Source organism: Thamnophis sirtalis, unplaced genomic scaffold, assembly GCF_051295495.1.
Source record: "Thamnophis sirtalis isolate CommonGarterSnake01/CBP01778 unplaced genomic scaffold, rThaSir2_p1.2 scaffold_15, whole genome shotgun sequence".
Taxonomy (NCBI): Eukaryota; Metazoa; Chordata; class Lepidosauria; order Squamata; family Natricidae; genus Thamnophis; species Thamnophis sirtalis.
Window position 1 is genome coordinate 23,723,070 of NW_028261395.1, and position 10,880 is coordinate 23,733,949.

General features: G+C 43.5%; 1 protein-coding gene across 6 annotated transcripts in view; it reads right to left on the reverse strand.

The window, feature by feature from the left end:
• Nucleotides 1-7,885, reverse strand: part of LOC106546023 (dual specificity protein phosphatase 13B) — a 34,557-nt gene extending 26,672 nt beyond the window's left edge. For 2 of the 6 annotated variants that reach the window (XM_087702159.1, XM_087702160.1), the window contains exon 1: nt 7,580-7,867. The gene's annotated coding sequence lies outside the window, so the exon portion shown is untranslated. Of the gene's footprint in view, nt 1-7,579 lie in introns of all 6 variants that reach the window. The other 4 variants (XM_087702162.1, XM_087702161.1, XM_087702163.1 and 1 more) reach the window with 4 other exon arrangements.
• Between the last annotated feature and the right edge of the window lie 2,995 nt (nt 7,886-10,880).

Sequence of the window (10,880 nt, forward strand, 5' to 3'; positions counted from 1 at the left end):
AATATTTAATGCCTTTAAGCAAGAAATTGAGGAATTTGTATTGCAACTTTATGATGACCTAAAATCTAAAGTTAATCAAATGAAGGTGAATACGTTTGCAGCCGTGTCTGCCCTGTCAGATTACTCTGCTGAAATAGAGAACAAATTGGAAAGTCTGGAGAAGGCTAATTTTAATTTGACTACCAATATTCAAATTTTACAAGAAAAAATTAGAAATAACGAAGAACAGCTTATGATGCTAAATTTTGATAGGAAGGCATTTTCAATAAGAGTCAGAGGATTCCGTGAAAAGGAGCAAGAGAATTTGAAACAGACCTTTGCTGAAGCCTTCAGCCATGCGCTGGGAAGCCCGGGACTTAACTTTGATTGGCAGATTCGGAAAATCTATCGCCAGAACTCATTGATAGCGGAACAGCGACAGCTTCCGAGGGACATAATTATACATTTCTCTACAAAAGAATCTAGAAATGCGATTGTGCAAAAGTTTCATAATAACAGTCTCCGAGTTGATGACCAGGACGTGATTGTCTTCAAAGATATACCTTTCCAGATGTTGAGAGAAAGAAGGGACTACACTTTTTTAACCAAAGAGCTTAGGAGTCAACAGATTCGATACAGATGGGAGGCCCCTGCCGGCATCACGGTTACATTTGAGAATCAAAGATTTCGTCTTAACTCTGTTTCGGAGGCTCAAGATTTCTATTGTAGGATTCTGAAGGCGGGACCTCCTGACGCGCTTGGAAGAGAGGAGAGACAAGCGGAAGGAGAAAGCAAACGGCTGGCCATGCGGCTGCAAGATGGAGGGGGCAGCCCCTCCTCCCTCGGAGAAGCAGAAGAACGCAGATCGAGAATTTAGATACTTCAAAAGACTTCCTAAAGTTGAGGACTGAATGGGGGTTTGAGACCTCTCTCCGGTAGAAAAAGTGGACTAATTTTTATCAGAAGGGAAAGCTGGGTGAAACTACTTTGAGCTAGATTCTAAAGTAACGTTAGCATAAATTTGATAGTGGTTAAAAGAATGCGGAATGATTTATGTTGTTTAAACTTTGCTAGATGGGACTATTTTAAAACAGAAGGTCAACTGACTCTTGCTGAAAGTATTATTTGAATATGATCCATGCTATTTAACTTTTATTTGAAGGGAAAGTTGGTTGTAATAGTTCTGAGTTACTTTTCAAATAAACGCTAGTATAAATTTGATAGTGGTAAATATTAGACAAGCAAGAGATGAGGGTAAAATGCATGTGGAATGAACTACGTTATTTGTGGTAAATATCAGACAAGCAAGGGAAGAGGGCAAAATTTACGTTGTTTAAAGCTTATTAGAACAGGAAGCCGCTTGGGATTATCTTAAGATAACTGTAAAAAGAATGCGGAATGATTTATGTTGTTTAAACTTTGTTAGAAGCAACTACCTTAAAATAGAAGGTTAACTGACTCTTGCTGAAAGTATTATTGGAATATGTGGAATGATTCATGCTACAAATCGCTCTGAGTTATATTTTAAACAAATGGTAGTATAAATTTGATAGTGGTAAATATTAGACAAGTGGGGGATGAGGGTAAAATACATGTGGTATGAACTAAGTTATTTAAATCCTATTAGAAGGGGAAGTCGGTTGGAATTATCTTAAGATAGAAATTGATTCCTGTGTAAAGTAATATCTGATCTACGCTGCTTAACTTTACTAAGAAGGGGAAAACTGGTTAGATTATTTTGAATTACTGTTTGAAAAAGGGGTAAAGAAAGATCATTTACGTTGTTTAAATTTTACTAGAAGGGAAAGTTTGATTACTTGTCTGTAAAGTTATATTTGAATATATGGCATGAACCACGCTGCTTAAATCTTATTGGAAGGGATTATGAGGTTTAGGAAGGGAACGGGAGAGCCTACAGAAGGTCGGGGTAAATAGCAAAGAAGTAAGAGATGAGAATAAAACATAGATAGAATGATTTATACTATTTAAGCATAGATAAAGATGGGGGGCTGAGATCAACACAAAGAGTGGTTTCTTTTTTTCTTTTCTCTCTTTTCTCTTTTCTTTTTTTCCTTTTTTTTTCTTTCTCTGCTTTTCTTTTTTTTAATATATATTACTTTTATTTTTTAATCCATATGTATACAAGATATTTTAGATAGAAGGTAGTGCCAGGTGTGGGCCCTGGGAAGTCGGGAGGATTAGGGATGGGGATTGTGGGGGGTGGGGTGGGGGGGTGTTAACATAGTCTTAATAAGAACAAGAATGTATTTATATACGGTGGTTCTTTTTTTTTATTATTATTATTATTATTTTTTCCCTTGGTTCACTTTACTTTTATCAGATCAAACAACACTCGAATAAAGGCATACACCAAGGAGGGAGGTAGAGGGAAGGAAGAGGGAGGAGTAAGGAAGGAGTAAGGGGAATGTAAGGAGTAAGGGGAATGTAAGGAGGGTGTCTGGGGAGTAAGGTTTGAGGGGAAAGGGAAGTAGGAGGGGAGTGTTAGAGGGAGAAAGGAAAGTTGGAGGGGGTAGATGGGGTGTATGGAGGATGCAAGGGTTAGGTGGGGTTGTGAATGATGAGTTGTGTTTTCTTTTTACTTGTTCGTTTTATTCCCTTTTTCTTTTCTTTCTTTTTTTTTCTTTTTTTATAGTAAATACCCTGTATATAAATGATTGCAAATGGAATGTGAAAAAAAAATTGAATAAAATATTTTATAAAAAAAAAACAAAACTTATGTATTTCTAATAATAATACACATTTATAATAGGTTGCAATCTATCATTGTTCAATTATTCCATGTTTTCTCGTCATTTTATTATATAAAAGTATATGCACCAGTATTCCCCCTTCTCTTATTTCCATCACTTATTCTAGCTTTTAATCATGTCACCCTTTATTAAAAGACTTTATTCTTTCTATCTTATCTAACTTCTAATCATGTCATCTATCTGAGAGAGAGAGATGGGGGGGGGGGAGAGAGAGAGAGAGGGATAAGCAAAAGCAAACCAGAACAACAAAAGAGATAATCTATCCATTGTCTCTTGCCTGCTTCAATACTTTAATTGCTGTGCTTTTTGTCCCCCGAGATGGAATGGGAACCATCTTGAAGGGAGACTTTCGGTTCAGGAACCGCTACAGACACCTGTCCGATTATGAGTTGAGCACTGAAGCTGATTAGAATTTGACACTCCTACTACTTTGCTGCATGAAGAGGGAATGAGTGGACGCTTCTCAAATAGCAGTGACCTAATCTACAGGCTAACCTCCTAAGATCCCAGGTGTCTTCTATAAATCATCGCCATGCAGCCTCGCAGCAGACAAGGAGGTAGAGGGTAACGTAATAAAGCAAAACTAATAAATCAAATTAGCACAAAGGACATCACACCAGAGACTGGAGGGTTGAGGGTCAGCCTGGCAATGCAAAATAAATATGGCGGGAAAGGGATGGAATCCCAGCCTGCTTCTTCTCCTGGTCCTACATGAACCTGAAGTGTGAGAGAAGAAATGTGGCTACAGAATCATAGATTCACAGGGCTGGAAGGGACTTTAGAGGTCTTCTAGTCCAACTCTCTCTCCAACGCAGGAGGACTTATATCACTCTGGATAAATGGCTATCCAATTCTTTTTTCTTGAAGCCTTCCCACAACTTCTGGAGGCCAGCTGTTACATTGATTAATCATTTTACCAGTGAGGAAACTTCTTTTGATTTCCAGATTTGATTTCCCTCCAAGGAGCTTCCATCCATGGCTTCTTATCCTGCCCTCAGGTGCTTTGGAGGATAAGTGAATTCATCTTGTTCCTTAGATTTATCTGGCATTGTTCACAATGTATGGGATGGGAGTTTACTTTTACCCACCAAAAGAAGCATTCTAGAAACATTCTAAGGTAAAGATTCCCCTTGCACATATGTGCTAGTTGTTCCTGACTCTAGGGGGCGGTGCTCATCTCCGTTTCAAAGCCGAAGAGCCAGCACTGCCTGAAGATGTCTCCGTGGTCATGTAGCTGGCATGACTAAACACTGAAGGCGCACGGAACACTATTACCTTCCCACCAAAGGTGGTCCCTATTTTTCTACTTGCATTTTTACATGCTTTTGAACTACTAGGTTGGCAGAATCTGGGACAAGTCACAGGAGCTCACTCCATTACGCAGCACAAGGGATTCGAATTGCTGAACTGCGACCATTCTGATCGATAAGCTCAGCGTCTTAGCCACTGAGCCACCGTGTCCCAGTCAGAAACATTCTAGGTAGATGCATTCTTGGTAGAAGCATTTTTGGACAACTTTTTGCCATAGGGGAGAAACCCATCCCCACTCTTCCCACCCTAGCATTCAGGCCCAACCTTTTGCTCCTGGGTCCAGAAGATAGTGGTACTCTGGAAATAGTAGGAGAAATCACTCCAGTAGAAGGACAGGACAGCTTCAAAGGAAGCGTGAAGTGAATTGCATAGATGGAGGAGGGGAAGACTATCTTGTTAAGCAACAGCGAGAGACACAAGAGGAGGGTGGGGCGTACAGTCTGTCCCAAAGGAAAGAGTCAGACAGAGCATCAAAACAAGTTGTTCCATCCCCTTGCACCTCTTTTGTTTCCTCCCAAGAGAACCTGTGGGGTTACTCGGGAAGACCTCAACACGTCCACCATATGACGACTGTCCCCAGCAACTGGTGCATTGGAAGTCTTGCAATGCAAATTGGTGGATTCTACAGCCTTCAGGAACTCGAGGAACAACTGCCCCTAAATTATAAAGTGCTAGCTTGAAAGACTATATGTAATTTAGCGGTGAATTCCATGAATCAAGCAGCCAAATGTCAAACTCTTGGCCTTCTGCTATCTGGACCAGGAACATGGATAGGAACCATAGCCAGAAACTATCCCATTTCCCAGATCCTTCTAACTGTGCCCATTCAGCCATTCTCAGTTACTTTTTACAGTGTCTATAAGAGGTATCTTGGAGTCTTAGTGGACAACCAGCTAAATATGAGCTAGCAGCATGCAGCGGCAGGCAAAAAATCCAATGCAATCCTAAATTGCATTAACAGAGGGACACAATCAAGATCAAGTGAGGTCCTAATACCACTCCATGAAGCCCTAGTAAGATCACACCTAGAGTACTGCATCCAGTTTTGGTTCCCACACTATAAAAAAGATGTTGAGAAAGAATGCAGAGAAGAGCAACCAGGATGTTTAGGGGACTGGAGACTAATATATATGAAGAACGGTTACAGGAACTGGGCATGGCTAGTCTAGTGAAGAGAAAGACGAGGGGAGACATGATAGCAGTGTCCCAATATTAGAGGGGCTGTCACAGAGAGGAGGGGATCTAGCTGTTTTCCAAAGCACCTGAAGGCCAGACAAAGAATAACAGATGGAAACTGACCAAGGAGAGATTCAACCTGGAAATAAGAAGGAACCTTCTGACAGTGAGAACAATCAACGCATGGAATAGAAGTTGCCTTCAGAAGTTGTGGGAGCTTCATCACTTGAGACATTCAAGAAGAGATTGACTGCCATTTGTCAGAAATGGTGTAGGGTCTCCTGCTTCAAGGGGGGCAGGGGGTTGGACTAGATGACCTATAACCGGGATGGTGAACCTATGGCACGCATGCCACAAGTGGCATGTGGAGCCATTTGTCAGGGCACGCGAGGCGTTGCCCTGTCATTTTTCATCCTCCGGAGCCTTCAGGGAAGCCTCTGGAAGGCCCCTGAAGGCTCCAGACGGCTTAAACCAGCCCTACGAGCAAACTGGAAGTCTGTTCCCGAACTTCTGGTTTGCCCATAGGGCCGTTTTTTCTGCTCTCAGGAGGCTTCAGGGAAGCTCCTGAAGCCTCCAGAGGGCCTCTGAAAGGGCAGGGGAGGCTGTTTTCGCCCTTCCCAGTCTCCTATAAAGTCTTTGGAGCCTTGGGAGGGCAAAAAAAGCATACAAAAAATGGAGGGGAGTGCCTGTCATGCACACGTGCAAGCGGGGGGGGGGTGTTTCGTGCATTGCAGCACACATGCGCATGACCCCCCTGCGCTTTCCCCACTCATGGCATGCGAGCCAAAAAAGGTTCACCAACACTGACCTATAAAGTCCCTTCCAACTCTGTTAATCTGTAAGAACTGTAGTCCCAGTACCACCACTCCTTCAGCTCTTTATTCTTAAAAATTATCAAAACGTATGGCCTTTCTCCTTAATATGGAGATTGCACAATATGAATAAATGTTCTTGTCATTTGTTAGCTTATATACCATGCTACGCCAGCCCTAGAAGTCTGCCTGTGTAAGACAAAGATGGAGGGTTCTTCTCTCAGCTTCCCTTGTCCTTCAAAGCATATTGAAGATGACTCACAATCACCTTCAAGCCTGATCATCTTGAATTGCAAGAACAAGAAACAAGAGAACCTTGTTTAAGCAATGGAGTCATTTAACCCTTGGCCCATCGTGAGCTGCCAAAGATCCCAGAGTAACAAAAGTCCCTTCATTCTGTACTCCATGCAAGTAGAGGGAAATAGTGTAAACTGCTTGCATAGGCAGCTCTCCCATATGTAGACTGATTTCATATTCTACACATTTGTCTGGTTGTGTATAAAATCCAGGCAATCCCAATAATGTGGGGGGAGATTAAAAACACCCTCATGCCACCTTTCTCCTTAAAAGACCTGCCTACGTAGCCTCTCCCCCCAGGCTCTTCCCAGGTAGCCAGCAAATGGTCAGCATGCTCCACTGGTTTTTCAGAGAAAACACTCATGTACCACTAGTCTCAAATACATCACTGCTGAGCCCGGAAAATATCGACCCAGCTGTCGAACGCTGACAATGTCATAAGAGAGTCAGGAACTGATTATGGCAAGGTATGAAGACCTCCCGTGGATGGCCCTAATATGATACTCCCCTCTCCTGTTCCTGTAAAGGTTGTGATCCCACAACATTAATGATGGGAATACTTCTGCCTGGACTGCCAGAGCTATCAGACTAGTTTAGAGAAGGAAAGACATTCAACTTTTTTTCCCTAGATGGACTTGGAGATACAAAATTATCATTCCGTTCCTGGCACTGTATAAGGTGATCCATCCTTAAATATGTATCCTCTTGATCTTCCTCCATACTTAGGTGGCACTTTTCAGACATTCTGCCTGGATCCTCTCCCCCACCTACTCAGAGGGACCTACAGTATATCAGCCCCATCACTAAGGACAGCATGAAATGGGTTGCTACTAGTTTGCACCGGTTCAGGCAAACTGGTAGTAGTATTTTGGCCTTGGTCGCAGAACCGGCAGTGATCCAGGCTGGCCACACCCCTGAACTAGTTCCTTGGTTAGGGAATGCCGGCATGTTTTGGGGTAATTTTTTCATGTTCTACGCATGCGCAGAACAATTGACAGTCAACTGTGCACGCATGCACAGCGTGCGTCTGGCGCACGCAAAGCGAACCAGCAGCAACCCACCCCTGGTGAGAAGGAACCGAGCCAGCTCTTTCGGCGTGCCCCTAATAAGCAGAAAAACACAGCATGCAATTGCAGTTGTCGTTCAGCTGTTGGGGAAAAGATACCGCTCTACCCCATTCATGCACCCACCTTAGGCAAATATCAGTTTGTCAACAAGCTCGAAAGTACTTGCCTTTTGAGGGTCCAGCTTCTCCGGCTGCTTGGGACCGTTTTAGATCACGACATTCTTCTGCTGTTTCCTTCTGGGTTGCTAGTTACACAACAGCTTCCTTGCCCTGTTAGCTGCCTGTGGTTGAGTCAATGGCTATTTTTAATGGCAATTATAAACCATGGTGTGTGTGTCCCGTCCCACCCTGATAACAAACTTCCAAATATTTCAGGGCGAGAGGCAGCTGGGTCCGGCTTGGAAAGGAGCCCATCATCTGAAATAGTCTCAGCTCTGAATGACCTTCCAGAGAGCTTTGGGTCTCACGTTCCCACGTGAGGGTGTGGAAGGGACCGTTCCAGGAACTGCGAGTTCTCCCAGCAGGGAGAATGCAAAACAGGAGTCTGTCATGCGTTCCCTGCTGAACAAAGGCGAGAGTGTTTGAAAAGAAGGTGGTTTTGTCTCGCTGCAAGACTTTGGATTCCTTTGTCTGCCACATGTTAGCCTAAGCCTGTAATCATATTTATTAATCAAATTTACATTGAGCATCCACCCATCTGCCACCTCCCCATGGGGCTCTGGGCTGTATGGCACACAACAATCCAATTTTACAAATGGGCAAAGCCTTAGTAAGCCTTAGTAAGACCACATGTAGAATACTGCATCCAATTTTGGTCACCACACTATAAAAAAGTTGTTGAGACACTAGAAAAGTTGCAGAGAAGAGCAACCAAGATGATTAGGGGACGGGAAGATAAAAACATAGAATGAATGGTTGCAGGAGCTGGACATGGCTAGTCTAGTGAAGAGAAGGACCAAGAGAGACATGATAGCAATAGCAATAGCACTTAGACTTATATACCACTTAATAATGCTTTTACAACCTCTTTAAGTGGTTTACAGAGTCCGCCTATTGCCCCCAACAATCTGGGTCTTCATTTTACCCACCTCGGAAGGATGGAAGGCTGAGTCAACCTTGAGCTTGGTGGGATTTGAACTGCTGAACTGCAGCTAGCAGTCAGCTCAAATAGCCTGCAGTACTGCACTCTAACACTGCCGCCTTAGCTCTTATTAGCAGTGTTGTAGCAGTCTTCCAATATTTGAGGGGCTGCCACAGAGAGGAGGTGGTCAAGCTGTTTTCCAAAGCACCTTTGAAGGCCAGACAAGGAACAATGGATGGAAACTGACAAGGAGAGATTCAACCTAGAAATAAGGAGGAACTTTCTGATAGTGAGAACAATCAACCCATGGAACAGAAGTTGCCTTCAGAAGTTGTGGGAGCTTCATCACTTGAGACTTTCAAGAAGAGACTGGACTGCCATTTGTCAGAAAGGTTGTAGGGTCTCCTGCTTGGGCAGAAGAGTTGGACTAGATGATCTACAAAGCCCTTTCTGACTCTGTTAATCTGTTAATTGTAGAAGTCCAATGCAGGTGATTGATTAGGGTCTCAAGCTGAAAATAGTATGGGTTGAAATATTAATTTCCACAGGAATAGCCATAACTTGCAGCAATTCCCATATAATTACTGTAATAAGCTCCTTCACAAAGTCTGGGTTGGTCCAGTCCATAAAAATGTTGGAAGAAATGTCCATCTGGTTACAGTTCCAAGTGGGGAGAAAGACACTGGAAACATGGTGGCTGATTAGAAAGATGGTTTTAACGTTGGGCAGGATCACATGGTTTGAGGTCCTGGGCAAAAAGGAAAGAGATGCCGACAGTGCCTTGGTTTTATGCCCTCTCTGGGCTTTTGAATTTGAGCTTGCATTCTATTTGGTTTTCAGACTCCCATGGGGCAATGCAGGGGCAACTTTGTAGGCTGTCTGTGTCCCAGGCTTGGTTGAGCCTTGCTGGGTAATGATGTAATAAAGGGGCTTTGGGCAATTCCTCCTATGGCTCTGCCTGAAGGAGGTAGATCTTTCTTATGTAGATGTCAGGCCTGCAGCCACCTTTTCTTTTGGATCTTTGGCCTGCCACACTTTTTTTATTCTACTATGCATTTTCTATTGTGGGAAAATGGGAGGGGGGAATTGTATGGAGTTAGATGCTTTGTAACCATAACTAAATTCTTTCTAGAAAGCAAAGGTCATCCTTTGTCTTTGCACCTCTGCACCTGACTGGAATTGGATGGGTGGAACTGCCAGCATGGCAGTAAAAGATTGGACCATGTGATGGACTTGTGGGTATGGGGGGAAGATCTTGAACTTTCAACTGGATGGGGAAAACCGGGAAGCTTTCAGATTCAGGTTTTCCCAGATGTGCCAACATGGCTCTCTTAATGAATTGGAACTTTGAGCAATACTTTGCCTTGAACTCTGATTTAATTTTGGATGCTATTTGAAACCCTGACAGTAGAATAGACTGGCCTTAATGGCCTATTGACAAAGGTGGGTGGGGGGAATGAGTTTCTGCCTCCCTTTTAGGGGAAATATTCTGTCCTTTTAATATTTCCTAAAATATTTCAATTTTGTAGGAGACGAGTGGGTGCTAACTTCCCACAAGAACAACATGGACATGTAAGGATAACATTAAATATGCATCAAACTGCAGGGATAATTTGAGAAGTTCAGAACTATTTATTAAGGAAGTGTCCCAAATAACAGCTGGGTTGGGCAGGGTAGAGACAGAGATAATATCTTCCTCGAGTGGGACTCTTGGTGATTCTGCTATGGAGTTTTCTTGACCACCATTGACAAATATTTGGCCCTGCCATTTTCTGAGATGTTTTTCAGTTCCCTACCAGAGGTGGGTTCCTACCTGTTCGGACTGGTTCAGACAAATAGGTAGTAACTTGGCCGGACACATGACCGTACCAGTTCTATCCTGGGCACCACCATCTTTATTTTGTGTTCTGCACATGCGCAGAACAATCTTCATTGAAAACATGTAATTTCCCCCCATTTTTAATAGTGTGCACATGCCAGTCCCAGAGAGGTCCCTGAGATTGGCCATTTTCCGCAAAAACAGAGGCGTTTTTGCCTTCCTCCAGCCTCCAGAAGCACTCTGCAGGCTTCAGCAGGGCTGGGAGAAGGGGAAAATGCCTCAGTTTTTGCAAAAAAGGGCCCGTTTCCTGCCAATTTGTCACAAAAACTGGGATGTTTTTGCCTTCCCCCAGCCCTGCTGAAGCCTGCAGAGTGCTTCTGGGGGCCAGGGAGGACAAAAACTTTTTTTCTTACTGGGTAGTTTGCAGGTGCTCCCTTAGCTCCGGCGAGGCTGGGGGGCCCCCACCCCACCCGTCAAAACTTTTCGCCATGGTTTTGGTGGGCATGGCTTGGTGAGGGGGTCATGTGACTGAGTGTGCATGAATGACGTCAAGTTGGCCACACCCACT